Source organism: Crocodylus porosus, unplaced genomic scaffold (genome assembly GCF_001723895.1).
Source record: "Crocodylus porosus isolate Cpor-Errol unplaced genomic scaffold, CroPor_comp1, whole genome shotgun sequence".
In the NCBI taxonomy this organism is placed as follows: domain Eukaryota; kingdom Metazoa; phylum Chordata; order Crocodylia; family Crocodylidae; genus Crocodylus; species Crocodylus porosus.
The window spans coordinates 11,225,347-11,241,817 of record NW_017728914.1 but is presented as its reverse complement, the minus strand read 5'-3'; the positions used below and the strand labels follow the sequence as shown (position 1 = coordinate 11,241,817).

Sequence of the window (16,471 nt, the reverse complement as noted above, 5' to 3'; positions counted from 1 at the left end):
GGGAAAGCTGGGGGGGTGGGGGTTGCTTTAATTGAAGTGTCTCTGAGAGCCACTCTAATTAAAGCTCCTAGAGTGTTTTGTGTATCAGCATCCCCTCACTTGAAAATGGCTGTGGGAGCACTATATCTAAAGCTCATCAAATGAGCTTTAGTTAAAGTGCCCTTGCTGCCATTTTGAAGCATGGGGATGCTGTTATACGAGATGCAGAGTCTGGCTGAAGTGTGGCAATTACCACGCTCCAGCAGACTCGATTGTAATTACAGCGTGTCGGAGCAGCCTTCCAGCTGATGTACAGGATCCCTTTGGCTCCCACCTAAGTCCCAATCTCACCCTTAGACAGAACTCACTTTGAAGTTACTGGGAAAGCTCCCTGAGGACAGCAGAATTTAACTCCTATTGAATATCCTTTCCTTTACTCAAGTGCAGTAAAGGACCTTGTTGGAGCCGTCTTGGCCCATATTTTTCAGGAGAGAAAACAGGTGTTGATGGAGGAGTGGGTGGGAGTGTAGCAATAGCCAGAACAAGACAAAGTACAGAATAGTAATAGTGTATTTGTTAATTAAGTAAAACAAAAATCAAGACAACTGAACTATGTGCTAGTTTTTAACATTTTAAATTCAGAATCAAACTCACATCTCTTCCATTGCTTCATTGCTTAAGACTTTTTTGAGTGATGATTAGAACTATGGTGTCATAATAATAGGTCGCACTTGCTGTATAGTGTACTTTGAATAATGAAAGCAATTAGCAGGAGAATGTCCTATGAGTTCAAAGCTGGGCAGAAAAACTGAGATGCAAAGAGGCAAAGTGGCTTGTGTAAAGCCAGTGTTAGACAGTGAAGCGTGTTGGTTATGCACTGGGGCTGCTTGGCTCCCATGATATTTTATATGATAGCTCCTACTGCTGAAATAGAGCACTTGAACACAAGGAAAAGATGGATCTTGAACTTCGTATTACAATAGGAAGGCAAGAGATCTCCGAGTTCAGTTATCTCCTCCATCACAGTTTTGTGGTAATTTTCAGACTGAACCTCTTTGTGCCTCAGTTTCTTTCTGTATTAAAAGGAACTGAGCACCTTCAACTACTTCTGAATTCATGCACTTATGGGAATCAGGCTCTAAGTAAAAGGAGAATTACTACTATACCATATCTCTGATTTTTTTTTCCAGTATGTGCATGTGCAAGAGTATATTGTTCAAAAGGAACCTGAATGTCTTTGTTCATTCTAAACATTGTATAGACATTTTACAGAACATTAATAAAACCTTTGAAAAATATCTCACTTAGATAAATAGCCTTCCAGTATGAAATCCAGTGAATGACAGGTTGTATGAGTAAAATCAATGTCAGAAAGACAGACCTTGATAGCAACAAGGGTGTGAAAAGTTTTCCATCTCCCACCCCCTCTCCACACACACACATTTATTCAATTTAAAGTTAATATTGCTGTGCCAGCAGTTTTTAAGAAGGCCTCTGGCAGCTTTTAACACAACAGCCATTTCAGGTCTAGCCTCTCTGGCTGTGCAGAGTGACCTTTCATAATTGACACGACTCAGGATGAAGCCATTCTTTTCAAAACACTGGTCTTCTAAAGAAACCTTTAACCCTTAGAATAAAAATGGCCACTTAAGCACAAGCTGTGCCATCTCGGCAAGCAGGCCATTTAAAGACAGTGCCACTTCGGGGAAGAAAACAGATGATATTTCAAAATGGTCTGCCTATATTTTTGCCTGTGGGCTAAACTCTCCTCTGAATAACAGCAGTGTAAATACAAAATAACGTAATTGCATCATGATATGACTGAAAACAAAATCCAGCCTTATGATAACAAAGTCGTGATTTCTCTTGTTTGTACACTGTCACTCAGTGGAGCTTAGTGAAGTCAGAAAGTGCCTGGGTAAAAAGAACAGACAAGGAGCTGATCAGACAAGCTGATTTAGAGCTGCAAGTATATGTACTGGATTGAAAACAGGGCAGGAGACACCCACTCTGGCACTGGGGTCACGAAGCTAATAATAAACTAGGGGATTTGGGGGAGAGGTAGAGAGACGCTTCATTTCTGCATGCAAGTAGCAAGGCAGGGCCTCTCCATAACACTCAAGAGAGCACAGCTGCCTTTGAGAGACTCAGCAAAGTGCACCTGGTTTAAGTATGAGGACGCTTGCTCAAGCATCAACTTGCAGAAGCTAGGAGTCTGCCCTGGAAAGTTTTGATGAAGCAATGACTAAGGGAGGGGACATTCAAAACCAATCTACAAATCTTTTAAGGCAATTAGTGCCACTGGTGAAGAGGTATTATTAGTAAGTGAGTGTACAGTAAGACATAATTGAAATAATGGGATGAAATTAAAAAAGAGAAAATATTGATGAAATATCAGAAATAGCTTCTTGATACTGAGTTCTCTTAACCAGTAATGCAGTCCCCTAAGGGAACTGGTGGGAGCTTGGAGCAATTAAAACTAGACCCAGCAAAAAACTAATTAAGTATACATTAGGGAATAGTCCTGTGTTGGCAGGGAGACAGACTAGATGACTTAACAGATCTTTTTCATTGCTGTATTCTCTAAAACTATGCCAAGAATGTGTCTGAAATTTTAAAAATTCCTTAGATGCCAGACACACAACTCCCTAAAATGGGTGACCTGACATGTGCCATTTCCTTCATAACTGTCAGAATATACTGTAAAAATCAACTTTAATCATTCCTCTCTAAACAGGAGAGATTTTAGATAAACACACTTGTATATTTTAGGATATGTCTATACATATTGTTTATACATACCCAAACTAGCTTTATATTAACCAGCTTGAGTACTTGTAGCAGCAGAACAGTGGTAGCATGGAACTCAGCATGCATTGCAAAATCCTACTGAGAAGCTGAGTAAGTACTTCAGTGTAGACATACCTTTGAAGAAATCTCTCATTCTTTTGCCTTCTTGCAACATGTCTCCTGTGGTTCCCTGGTGACCTTATGATTTTCCTGTTTTGTATTACTCAAAGGTACTGATGAATGGCATAGTGCACTGAATTATAATTTTAAAAATAATGGTTATAAGTTGTATTACTTTATAATGGTACTGTACAAACACACAACAAGAGACAGTCTCTGCCTCAGGGAGCTTACAGCAGTGCTTCTCAACCAAGATACCAGCACCATTGGGTGCAGTAAGATCCTTTTAAGGTTGCTGAACAATATTAGCACTGTTAGATGTGCAAACACCTACAGATAAGATAAACCCAGAGATTTCAAATAGGAATCCAGAGTGGCAAAAACATTGTGATCTGTCGTGGTGCTTCTGAGTTCTTTGCAACAGAATAATTGCTCAGAATTATTTTTCTGAGGCCAACAAATGAGTGAAAGCTAAGAGCTGGCATTTTCTGAGGGGTGTGTTGAGTCTGAGAGGTACCTTGAGTCTAGTATCAAAACCAGCAGTTCTTAGTGTTTTTAGAGACAGATGACAAAAGTTGGGAGTGAATTGAGGCCCAACAGATCAGCGTGGCCCATTATAAGAATAATGATAATTTGTTAATTGGAAACTGGGTCCTGACACTGAAAAGGGCCAGTGTTTGGATGAAGTGACTGGATCTAGGCTCAACTTTGCAAAAATGTACATGAGATTTCAGCATAAATGTATCACAATATTTGAATTATAAATAGGTAAATAAGATTGAGTTGTTCATGACTAAATTATAAAGTATTATGAACAGCCACAAATATTACATGCAAGGTTCAAAATCAGAGCCGCACATGAAACTCAGCAAAATGTCGAATCTTAGCCTGACAATCCCAAAGCTATATGCTAAGAATGAAACCTGGCTTTGAGGAGCCAGACCCAGTTTTTCCCCACTCCCTAAAAACATGGCAAATGTAATGGTTCAACACAAAAGGTAAAATTATGCTGCTCCAGGACAGTTTTGTGTTGATTGAAAATGGAAACTATAAAAACCAAACAGCGGAGGGATGGAAATGTACATGTATTGAAACCAAGGAAACTGCTTTCTTGGATCTACTTATCTTGGCTCCACTCCAGCCTCCCCCACCTTCCACCTGGAAGCCTCTGCCTTCTGATCTGGGATCCTGAGGCTGTTCCTGCCTCCCTCTGCTGGAGAGGAAATTAAGGAGGATTGCAGGTGATCACCCCAGTCCTCAGAGCCATGCCGGCCTGGCTTCTGCAGTCCCGGCACTGCAGCCAGAATGGCAATGGTGATGGGCAGGAAAGTGGGGAATGGCACCGGCAGGTGGTGGGCAAGTGGGAGCGAGTTGGCATAGGGGTGGTGCACTAGGGCCAGCAATGCATCTGCTCAGACAGGGGCCCAGAGCAGGGCAGCAGGAGCACAGGACCAGGCGGGCAGGGGCTGTATAGAACCAGACTAGCTACCTACCCTTCCTGCGGGTGTGGCCCGGTCTGGCTCCAGAGCCCCTGCTGGCCTGGGCCCTGTGCACCTGCCACCCTGCTCTGCACCCCCACTAGTGGTGGCCCCAGGGGACCGGCATGGGCCCCATGTTCCCACCCAGCTGTTGCTGTGCTCCTGCGTGCCAACTGACTCTCATCCCCCCCCACCTGCTGGCAACCATTTCCCTGTTTTCCTGCCTGCCACCACCACTCCTCTCCACCCCTCCCCCCACCTGCTGCTCCAGCACCACATGGTTCCCAGCTGCAGCACTGGGACTGTAAAATCCAGCAGAAGCTGCCCTGGCCCCCATGATTCTCAGCTAGCTTTGTGCAGTGCCAGCTTGCCTGGGCTGGCTCCTGCTGCATCCTGTGGTCTTTGCTGTGCAGCTGGCATATGGTGCTGGAGCGGTGAGCAGGGCAGGATGAGGAACTGGCAGGAGAAGGGCAGCAATAGCAGATGGGGTAGGGGGAAAGTGACAGTGACCAGGAGCACAGGGTCTATACTGGTGCCCCAGAGCCAGGAGCGGCAGGAGCGCAGTGCCTGGGCTAGGATGAGTGCTGGCAGGGGCTCTGCCTGCCACGGGGGCGCTATGGGCAAACCCTCCTCCTTCACACATTCCACTCAAGCCACAACACTCCACAGCCACCCTCCCTCCACACACAGTCCTCCACAAACCCCATACTCACCGACACTCTACTTATCCATACACACACACACACATGCTTCCCCACCCCACATACAAACACCCCACACCCACATGCCTATCCATGCACCCAAACATGTCATGCACACACCCACACCCTCCTTAACACCACTTACACACACACCAACAGCCCCCAAAAACCTATACCCTCACAGCCCCCTACAATATATAAAAGTAAGATTTCATTTTAAGCTATTATACAATCACTCTATATACACTACACAAACACATGTAAATCAGGAAAAATATATATTTTTTAATTCAGTTAATAATGTTGTAGTAGATATTTGATTTTTAGACTATAATTTAGTATTTTTCTGGTTCCAAGATGGCAAACCCCTTTGCTGAAAGGAGTGCTTTCAGGAAGCAAGGGGAGGGACTTCTGGTGGCAAAGGTCAGGGGTAAGAGATCAGGGCTTCCAGTCCCAAGATGATAACCAGGGGGCAGGGTACCTGCCAAGGGGCGGGGGTACCCTTGTGGTCCTCAACATCTTGCCAAAACTCAGTAAGCAGCCTTACACCCAAAATAATTACCACCCAGAATGTCCAGAGAAGAGCCACGCCCATGATCAGAGGTCAGGAAAGCAGACCTTACGATGACAGGCTGAGAGCCATGGGGCTCTTTAGCCTGGAAAAGCACAGGCTCAGGGGTGATCTGATGGCCACCTATAAGTTTATCAGGGATGACCACCAGTAACTGGGGGGGATGTTTGTTCACCAGAGTGCCCCAAGGGATGACGAGGTCAAACAGTCATAAACTACTACAAGACTGTTTCAGGCTGGACATAAGGAAGAATTTCTTTACTGTCTGAGCCCCCCAGGTCTGGACTAGCCTGCCATCGGAGGTGGTTCAAGCACCTACATTGAACACCTTCAAGAGCAAATTGGATACTTATCTTGCTGGGATCCTATGACCCCAGCTGACTTCCTGCCCTTTGGGTGGGGGGGCTGGACTTGATGATCTTCGGAGGTCCCTTCCAGCCCTAATGTCTATGAAATCTATGAAACCACTACTGTGCTATATCCAAGTAGACTAGGACCTGAGTCTATTGCCTGAGACCCTGGTGTCACATCCTGGGTGTTTCTACATAAGACGCTACTGCGCAATGATTACTGCACATTTATTTAATACTTATATTAGGAAATACTAAATAAATGCGCAGTAAGTGGTAGGCCTGTGCAAAGCAGCTAGTATTCTCTTTGGATATGGATTCGGCTGATTTGGGGGACAATGATTCAAGTCGGTGATTTGAATCACTGTCCCTATTCGATTTAGCCGAATCTGATTCACAGATTCAGCTGCTGCCAAATCTCTGAGTCAGTCAGACCAGGCCTATAACCCGCCTGCTATCCCAGTCCAACAATGGCTGCCCCTCCCGCCCCAGCTCCCAGCACTTGTTAAAAAAAAAGCCTCGACTCAGCAGGTGCTGCCAGGCAGGGGGTGATCCCCACTACCCCATACTGTGTAGGGGGCTGTATATGAGCTCCCTGAGCTCCCCCTGCACTGTCCCAGCCCCCTCATGGGTGCCCTGCCCAAGCCAGCTCCAGCCCTTTAAGGGAAAAACTCCCTGAATAAAGCCCCAGATTCACTGGTCCTGTTGGCAGGGGGCGATCCCCACTGCCTCCCATTGCCCCATGCCACATGAGCCCCCAAAACCCTGAAGATGCTGCAGGAGCAGTGAGTCCTGGGGCTTTCCTCAGCTTTTTTTCTCTTAAAGGACCAGAGCTGCCACGGGTGGGGCCCCCGGGGGATGGGGCCAAGGGAGCAGGGGGTGTTGCGGGGCTTGTGGATGAGTTCCTCCATGCAGTGGGGAGGCAGTGGGGGGCAACAGGGATCACCCCCCCAGCAGCACCTGGTGAACACCAGGGCTTTTCTTTAAAGTACTGAGCTGGGGTAGGGGTGGGGCTGGGGGATCAGGGGTGCTGGCAGGAGTCCCCCCATGGTCCCTTCCCCCTTTCCCCTGCCCCCTACTTACCAGCTTGGAGTAGGCTGCAGCTCCCTGTTGCAGCCACCAGGGACTGCCCAAATCTTCAAAGCTCTCCGAATCTTTTCTCAAGATTCGGAGAGTTTTGAATCAATTTGGACCATTTAACTGGTCCCCTGATTCGATTCAGATTTGGAGATTTGGCCACCGAATCAGGTCAAATCCTCTCCAAATTGAATCACCACCCAAAGCTTTGCACAGCCCTAGTAACTGGAGTTACTGTGCAGCAACATCTTATACTGTGCCAGTGACATCTTGTAGGTGATGCTACTGTGCAGTAGCCTAATAATACTGCACAATAGCGGATTAGCACTGTCCGTACTGTGATGTGCTACTACGTAGTCAGCATCTCATGTAGATGCACCCCCTTTTAGGTATCCTCTGAGGCCTAGCCCTTTTTGTCCAATTCTACTCATTCTGTTCTGTAAGAAATGCAGAACACCATCATTCAGAAGATTTACATAGTCAAAAAAATTTTAGAGGGAGAAAAATAAATTAAAATGTGTGCCAATTAATTTTTATTGATTCCTTAAATGATAATCCTAAGAAGTTTATTAAAAGCCACCTCCATCCTTCTCATACTTTGCTATACTTAATCATTCACTTTGGTCATGTTTTAATCAAGATACATCATGTTTTACCAAGTAGGTTAATCTTATTAAGTAGCTACTGTGGAGCTATATTGTGGGAGCTGTTTAAAATGCAAGCAAGCAGAATTCTGTAATGTCTTCAGAAAAGTTCATATTCCATGTTCCAGATTTGGATGTATATTTGTTAGGCACTGTAAATTGTATGATTAGATGATTGTAGTGAAAAGAAAACATTTGACTAATGCAGTAAAAAGGATAGGCTTTGGGGGTGTATTTGTGTCGTTAGTTTATTTAGCGTAATTTGGTTATCCATGCTTTAACAGAAGAGAAGATTGAGCTGGAGGTACTGCAAAAATTACTTATGACATAGAGCATATCTCTTCTTTGGTTAAACATGAGGACCTAATAAATCTTAATTACATCTGCAATAAAATTATTTGCTTCTGAAATCTTCTGAAAAGATTGTGCTTCAGCATACAGTATCTGCCAGAGCTTGGAGATGATTTTTAAATATAGTAGAGGATTAGTAGACTCTAAACTCTTAGGGTCCAGCCATGATTTGCTACAACCAAAGCCTTGGGAGGTGGTCCTAAGCAGAGGTTCTCGTTGCAGGATTTCTTCCTTCCCATGTACAGGAAGGTGGTTAAAAAATTTCATAGGTCCATGTTCTTGACTAGCTCCTTTAGATCAGGACTTCAGGCTCCCTTGCTATTCCTTTTAAACAGAATTAGTGATGGGTGGAATAATGCACATTCCTTGACACTGAACAAGCCTTACCCTATCCCGCATTTAACTCAGGAGCATGAAGGTACAGGGAGTTAAACTGGATTCTGCAGAGGTGATTGGGTCACTCTTTTGTTTTTTGCACAGACACATGTACACACAAGGGTTACCTCCATATGTAGCGGTAGGAGATATGATCCTGCTTCTTTTGTAATAGAGCTCCCCAAAACTTGGGTAAATGCAGCTAATCATGACCCTGGAAGCGTGGCTTGACAAAACAAAACTCACTGGTATAGCAGTATCCTTTCTGTCACAGGAGTTCAGGTTGTGTCATTTCAGCATCTCTAAGTTAAACATTTGTTTTCTGAGCTTTTACTGTGAAACAGCCATGAAAATTCATGTTACATCTGGAGCAAATTTCTTGTACACAACTGGAAAAATACAGATTTTCTAGATGGATTTTGGGACGCTGTGGATACACCTACACATTCAATTAATGTTATATAGATTTACTGTGAAGTAATTTACTGCAAAGTAAACTAGCCCTGGGTAGCCATCTATACATGCAGCCATTGAAAGCAGATTTGCTCCTCATGGAAGTAGCTTACTTCAGTCCTCATTCAGCCCTGCTCTGCCTCCTTGCAGCAGCCAGGGGGAGCTGGATGTTCCAGCCACAGCTGTCTGGGAGCCAGGGCACTTTTAAAGGGCAGCTCTGTGTGGTGCTCCCTGGCCACCTGCATTTCTGGTTTGGAGTAGTCTGCAGCATTCTAGCACAGCCTTTTACAACTCTGTCACCAGAGCCTGTGCCCACCGTGTGATGGCTGCTCCACGTCTAGGCCCCAGGAGTGATGACCCACACCTTAGGCTTTTGCTTGCCACCCTGCTCCATGTACTTCACCGCCATGGTGACCACCACCACCTGGTTCCAGGCAATCTTGGTCCTGTCTATCCCCTCATGCCATGCAGCTGTGTTGCCAAGCTCACTGCTGCAGCCAAGTCCAACCCTGGCCCCTGTGCTGACAACAACCAGCCCCTGGCTCATCACCCAGACCCCCACAGGAATGCCAATAACACCTATGTGGATGCTGCCATTATTTCCATCCACAAGCTCCTAGGGCTCCCACCTGGCCAGTCAGGACTGCCTGTCGGCCCACCTGGCCAGTCAGGACTGGTAGCTGCACATCATCCAGCACACCTGGGATGAGAAGCAGTGCCTGGACTCATTCTGGGTGACCCAGGCCAAGTCTCAGGAGCTGCTCAACCTGCTCCATCTACACCTGGAGCAGCAGGCCACCACCATGTGGCTGACCTTCCCTGTAGAGACCCAGCTGGCCATTGCTGTGCTCAAGCTGGGCATGCCCTCCAGCCTGTGCTATGTTGGCCATGTCTTCAGCGTGGGCAAGTAGACTTCTGTGGAGGACATCCCAGAGGTTTGTCCAGGATGTGCTGAGGTACACAGTGCTCTGGAACCATAGCCCCCTGGTGGGGTTTCAAACCCTGGGCTTCCCCCAGTACATCAGGGCCTTGGACGAGACTCACATCCCCATCACATGCCTGGCCCATGATGACCACCTGTACTACACCTGGCAAGGCTTCCACTCAATGATGCTGCCAGTTGTGGTGCACCACCAGGGTGCCTTCACCAGCATCAGTGCTGGGTGGGCTGGCAGCACCCACAATGCCTGCATCTTCTAGAACTGCACCCTGCTAGCCCTGGTGGAAAGCAGTCGCTCATGACAGACCTCCACCTGGTGTGAGATGATGGTCCCTCATTGGGGACCCCACCTACCCACTTCTCCCCTGGCTCATATAGCCACCACCACTGGGCAACTGGACCACCCACCAGGCGCCGCCGCCGCCCACCACCACTGGGCAGCTGGACTGCTCACCAGGCACATTTCAACACTGCCTGGGCTAGACCCGTGCACCTTTGACTACCGGAAGGGACACTGGTGCACCTTCACTGCTTGCCTCGAGGTCATCAAGGCCAACATACCCCACGTCATCGTCATAGGCTGTGTAAAATCTGCAAGGCCTAGGGGGCAGCTCTTCCATGAGGCTTGGGTGGAGGAGGCCTAGTAGGCAAATGATGCCTGGCAGAAGGAGTACCAACTGCGGTGACAGTAATACCAACAAGGCCCCTCCCACAGAGGCCCTGGGAGAGCTGCACACCTGGCAGTGGGGGCCAGGGCATTGGGTGCAAGAGGTGCTGGTGGATAACCTGCTCCTGAACCCCCTGCTATAGGCCACATGGATGACTGGCCATGGATCCCACCTCCATTGTGCACCTCAGCACTGTGCTCACAGCATACAGTTTTCAGCAAAAGTCTTTATTTCCTTCCCCAAACACAGACCCTGTCCCCACTCCCTCCCAAACCCATCTTTCCCCTCCCAAACCACAGAGCCCCATCACCAACCACCCCACCCACCACCAGTAAACCACCCTCTTCCCTCTGTAGACTATGTAGATTCTGCTCTGTGTGCCTTCCTGGGGAGGGGGACAGTGGGGTGGAGGTTGACTTGTAGTGGTGGTTGAAATGTTGTCTTCAGATGTTGGGAGTAGGGATGCATAGCATAGGCATGGATACCCCTCCAGGTGGCAGAAAATGCAGGGAGAAGCACAGACTTGCCTACCACTCCACTGAAGCTCAGTGTCCCTGTGCCATGTTCTTGGGTGCACCTGGGGCACCTTGGCAATCAGCAGCAGCAGGGCATAGTGGATCAGGCACCAGCCTACTGGGTGGAGCCTGGGGACACATGCTCACCACCATGGCCTCTGGCTGCACCACCGTGGGTGTACACACCGTGGTGAGGCAGGTGGTCAGGGGGCTTAGCCAGGGTGATGGCAGCTGCTGCTCTGCCAGCACAGCTGGTTTCTCCTCGTGCAGCCTGGGGCCAGGGCCAATGGGGCCTGTGCATGATGCTGGCCCCACTGCAGACAGCTTCTGGGCAGGGGCTGCATAGAAGCTAGGTGAGCAGGAGGGGGGACGCAGCCAGGAGGGCTGGCTGGCAGGAAACGCAGGCAGGAGACACTGGCTACTGGAGACTGCTGCACCTCAGCCCAAGCCCACTGGGGGCATGTGGCTTAGCAGCAGGCAACTGTCAGGGAGTAGACGGGGCTAGGACAGGATGAAGAAGACTGCCACCCAGAGGTCCTCCTCCATGGTCTCCACTGTCCTGGCCACCATGGTGGTCTACTGCTCCTGAGCCTCCAGCATCCTCTTGAGGAGGGCGATATGTCGCCCCTGGCTGGCCAGGCAGGAGCTCACTCTGGGGAGGAGGTGGAGTTCATCAGGGTGGATGGTGCCATCCCTTGGTGGCCTACTGGGTTATGTGTTACTGGTACACTGCCTGGTCGTACCTGCACTCCTGCATGTGACCCACCAGAGTGTCATAGATGTGGGCGTTGGAGCACCCACCCTGGACAAACTGGCTCTGGAACTCAGTGTCATCCCACAGTGCCATAAGGTCTGTGGTTTTATCCTGGAACTAGTTAGGCCCCCAGGATGCAGCATATGGCATCAGGGAAGTTGCCAGCATGACTCCCTCGACAGCCCTCAGGGGTTGCTGGGTGCTGTCAGACTTGGGCAGGTGCCTGCAGCATAGGGGCACCACACAAGGCAGGCAGGCATATGGTGGGACTAGCCTGGAGGACAGTGCCAAGGGTCTGTGCTGGCTGCTGTGGCTGGAACAAGGCTTCAGGACCCAGTGGCCAGAGGCTGGCAGCAGGTGGCACAGGCCCCAGGGTCACCACAGAGTTTTATATGCCAGACTGGGGCAGGCAAAGAGCCAGCCCAGCCCTGGGTTTGGAGAAGCTCTGAGCCCCATGGCCCTGGGGCTAGCCTGAGGCTGCCCCCCTGGTGGTGGCACTGACTGGGAGTAAATTTGTGCAGTAACTAAGGCAGGTAGCAAATTAACTGTGCAGTAGATTAATTTACTGTGCAGTTTCTTTAAGTGCCTGCACATGTAGATGGTGATACTACCGCACAGTAAGTTAGTCTTCTGCTCAGTAAAGCACCTCATGTAGATACACTCTGTTTTATTTAACGTCCAGGTCCACTTGGAGGTACAATTCATATGAACATAAAGTTGCATTGTACTAATACTTATGCTGAAAGACTTGTGAGGGGAAAAAAAGATTTCTGAATCAAGTTAAAAATGGACTCTGACCCTTTCATAACAGACAAAGGCTGGCCAAATTAGGAGTCTGCTACATCTTAGGACAATGCAAAGCTATTATTCAAAATCATATTAATTTTTACATTCAGTCCTTGTGGCATAAATCTCAGTTCAGTGCACCTGTATATTGGGTAGTGGCCTTCTTGCAAACTCTACCCAATACCAAATAACGAATCTTGACCATTTAAACACAAACAAGTAGCAACAGGAAGGGGAAGGTAAATCATAAGAATAGGGACAGACGGTGGTGCTGAGACTTGGAGAGATGGAGAAACCCCCCCAAAAGTGTTCCAAACTGCAAAGGAGAAGGTCCTTTCACCATCCGCAATGACATTTATTGCCTGGAATTACTGCAGCTCCAAATAAGCCAGATTTGTACCGTAAATGATTACAGATTTTTTTAGAATTGATGTTCTGCCAGATAAATGACCCATGCTTCAGTAGTAGCATCAAAGCAAACTTTTTCAGAGGTGTGCAATGTAAAATCAGCTACTCTCACATCACAGTTATTTCCTATTCGAGCTTGCAGAGAGTGCTGTAGAATCTCAGATGTTGCCTGTCGGTCAATCCTGACCCTTCAACTACTGTGTGGAATAGGAAAGTCTAAATGACACATGTTTTCAGATCAGCCCCAACCCCACCTTAATAGCTCACTTTTAATCAATATTAACCTGCATTTTAACCAACTCATACAATATATTTCTACAGTAGCTATTTAATAAGATTAACCTTCTTGGCAAAACATGGTGTATCTTGATTAAAACATGACCAAAGTAAATGATTCAGTCTTAGCAGAGATACTAATTTGTGAAGGGGAAAATTGGGTAAATGACAAACCAACATTGATCCCCAGTTCAAGGCTGAGGCACACCAATGGGATGATTCACGAAGCTTGCACTGCTGCTGCCATATTGCAGCCTTCAGGACTGTCAAATTGGCACTTTCAGTGAGCATTAAAATAGACTTTAAAAATGCACATAGCAAAATAGTAATTTAACTGGGTAAATAATACACCTTTAAAAATGGATAAGTGTTATTTAGTCGATAACAAGCTTATATTTACAGGTGCTTAAATATATGTTTGACTGAGAGATTGGAATGGCTCCCCTGGGCAAGAAGAAATATGCTTTTAAAACTCCATTTATAAAGATTGATAAAAAGAGAAAATCACACTAAAAATTTTGAAATAATTGTGGGATTGTGATAAACAGACAAGCTCCAAGACAGCCATTAGTCTGGAGTATCATTAATGCATGCCTTTAGGGCTTACTTGTCCACAATGGTCTGAGTTCTTTGGCCAGCCTTACTTCTCAGTTTCTTCCAAGTTTCTTTCAGTTTTGTCATGTCCATAACCTTACTTAAATGCACTTGATGGTCTTTGACTGTGTTCTGCAGCAGTCCATCAAAATGGAAAATCATCTAAAAATAGAAGAAGGAAAAGGAGTGAATCACAAGGAAGAACACACTCTTACTGCATTAGGGGTGAAGTCCAAATAAGTTACATTATGAAAAAATTATAAAGTTTACTTAGAAATTCTCTAGAACATGCAGAAGAGACACAGCTTCTAAGTGGGCCCGTTGGTACAAAATGAACTACTGAAGATTTAAAGAGTGGATATAAAATTGGGGCTTGGGTGACACCCAATTGTACTTGAGTCCTAAAAGTAAAGTAAACCTGATTAATCCTTAGTAATCCAGTTACTGAAAGGTTTGCGAGTCTAATCACCTTTGCCTCTTAGGCTGGATACAGTTATTCAGGAAGGTTAGATCTAGTGGCCACCTGATTTAAGGTAAGTAGGGATGGGGGGGATGGAACTAGTGGAGTGGCATTGAGGGATTAAGAGAGGGTAAGCAAACTCCCAGAGTGGGGATTGATTGGGGGGTCCATGTGGGAATCAGAGGGCAGATGAGGTCTGCAGAGAGATTAGAAAGGGGCAAGTAGAATCCATGGGAAGGATCAGGGGGTGGAGGGCAGGTGAGGTCCACAGGGGATTGAGTAGGCCAGCAGTGTCTGTGGAGGGATTGGGGGGCAGGCAGCATCCTTGGGGTGGTTGGTGGGTTCTGGGAGGGTTTGGTTCTCTCCCCCATGCCCCAGGATCAGGGGCTATTTTTAGTTCCCTGGTTCCCTCCCAACCCTGCTCAAACAACCCCTCCCTCCCATCCTGCCTTCCCCTTCCTCCACTGGGGCTTACTTCCTTGATTCCTGGCATCTGCAAACACTGGTAAAACCATCACCGAGAGTGGCTTGTGCAATGAACAGCTTGTGGGACTTATTCATCTGATTCAGTTAATCTATAAGATGAACCTCTACTTTGCTTTTGCCCCCTCAGTATTCCATGTTACATTTTGCAGGAGCTAGATTTACTTTTTAATGGGTGTTTCCGAGTTGGGGTAAAAAGGACATGGGAACCCTATTTTTCCCTTGGGTATTTCTAATATTACTGTTTTGCTTGTCTCAATCACCATTTGAGAAGGAACCAGAAAAGTCCAAAGCAGTAATATTAGAATTACTGGTCCTATTACACTTGAAGGCAAAACAGGATTTCAAATGATTTGCCCCTTCCGTGTCCTTCTTCCCCAATTTGGAAGAGCTGACCTCAGCATAAGCCGATTGGAGGATCTTAAGAGAACATTTCAAAAAACAAATGAAAACAAAACTGACCATTAAGAGATGTTCTGTTTCACAGATAGAAAGGTGGGAACAAAAATCATGCAGGAATTCTTTCAGCAAAGCCAGGGGTAGAACCCAGAGCTCTTCCCTCCCAGTTTTGTTCCCTGACCACAAGTTTTATTCATTCAGCACTAAAAGGAAAAGGCCATATTGCAGCAGCTTCACCTTTATGAAATTAACATCTATTTGCATCAGTAGTAATGAGAGGAATGCACTGCTTTCCTACAAATATCTCATATTTACGTAGCTCAGTAGGCACAAATATTAATCATTTACTTGCACCTGCTGCAGTTATTTTTGGGGAACAGGATTCAATAATATATGATCTCTGGGGTTTAAAAGCCTTGCTTACTTGCTGGACTCAAACCTTTGTGAGAAAGATCATTAAATTTGCAAACACAAAACTTATTATATTAATAAAGCAATTTTTAAAATGAAAGTTATTGCAGCATTATAAATTTAAAAGCATTAAAAATACACCATGCTGTCTGTAGCAGTATTGACTTATATCTTTACATCTAGAAATGGGACTAGGCATGTCTGGGGACACAGAGCACCAGGACCTATGTAAGCTGTTCACTCCCTGTGGGCTGGGAACAGAGAGCAACTGTAGGGTGGAAGGGCCCAAGGAGGTCATCTACCTCATCCCCTGGATCTAAGGGAGGGTCAAGTATACAAAGTCCCTTCAGGACTTTGTCTAACCTCTTCTTAAAACTTGCTAATGCCTAGAGACTTTAGGAGTGACACAGCTCCCTTCCTCCCAGCCACTGCTTAATGCTAAGCAGTGCAGCAGGTGAGTCTGCAGTTAGAAGCTGGGTCACTTTGCATGGTAGGGTTGAATAAAAGTGGTGACTCCACAAGGCCGTCCCTCCGCCTTCATCCTGGAACTTTCCAAGAGAAGCTGCTCTTGTCTGAGCAGCTTCATTGTACAGATATAACGAGGGTTGAGCTTGTCATGAACTCAGCACACTCCAGTCCACAGATTGTTTTTTTGCCTAATGAGTGGAACGTGCACTAACATTTAAGCTAACAACTACCAAACTCTACTACCAAATAAAATGAAGAGCTTTTTGTCTTAATAAAATTTTGAATGAAAGAGACTTGTTTTTTATGTTTACCAGTAATAAAATAATTTTACAATAGGGGAGAAGTACTGGAGCACTGAAGCCAAAGCATTCCCTTTTCTGTCTTGATATCTAACAAGTTTACCTCATTTCAGCTGACCAG

The 16,471-nt window shown here is 46.5% G+C and overlaps 1 protein-coding gene across 3 annotated transcripts in view; it reads left to right on the top strand.

The window, feature by feature from the left end:
* TENM2 (teneurin transmembrane protein 2) overlaps positions 1-16,471 on the top strand; it is a 1,069,972-nt gene that overhangs the window by 878,368 nt on the left and 175,133 nt on the right. The gene's annotated exons all lie outside the window — the stretch shown is intronic.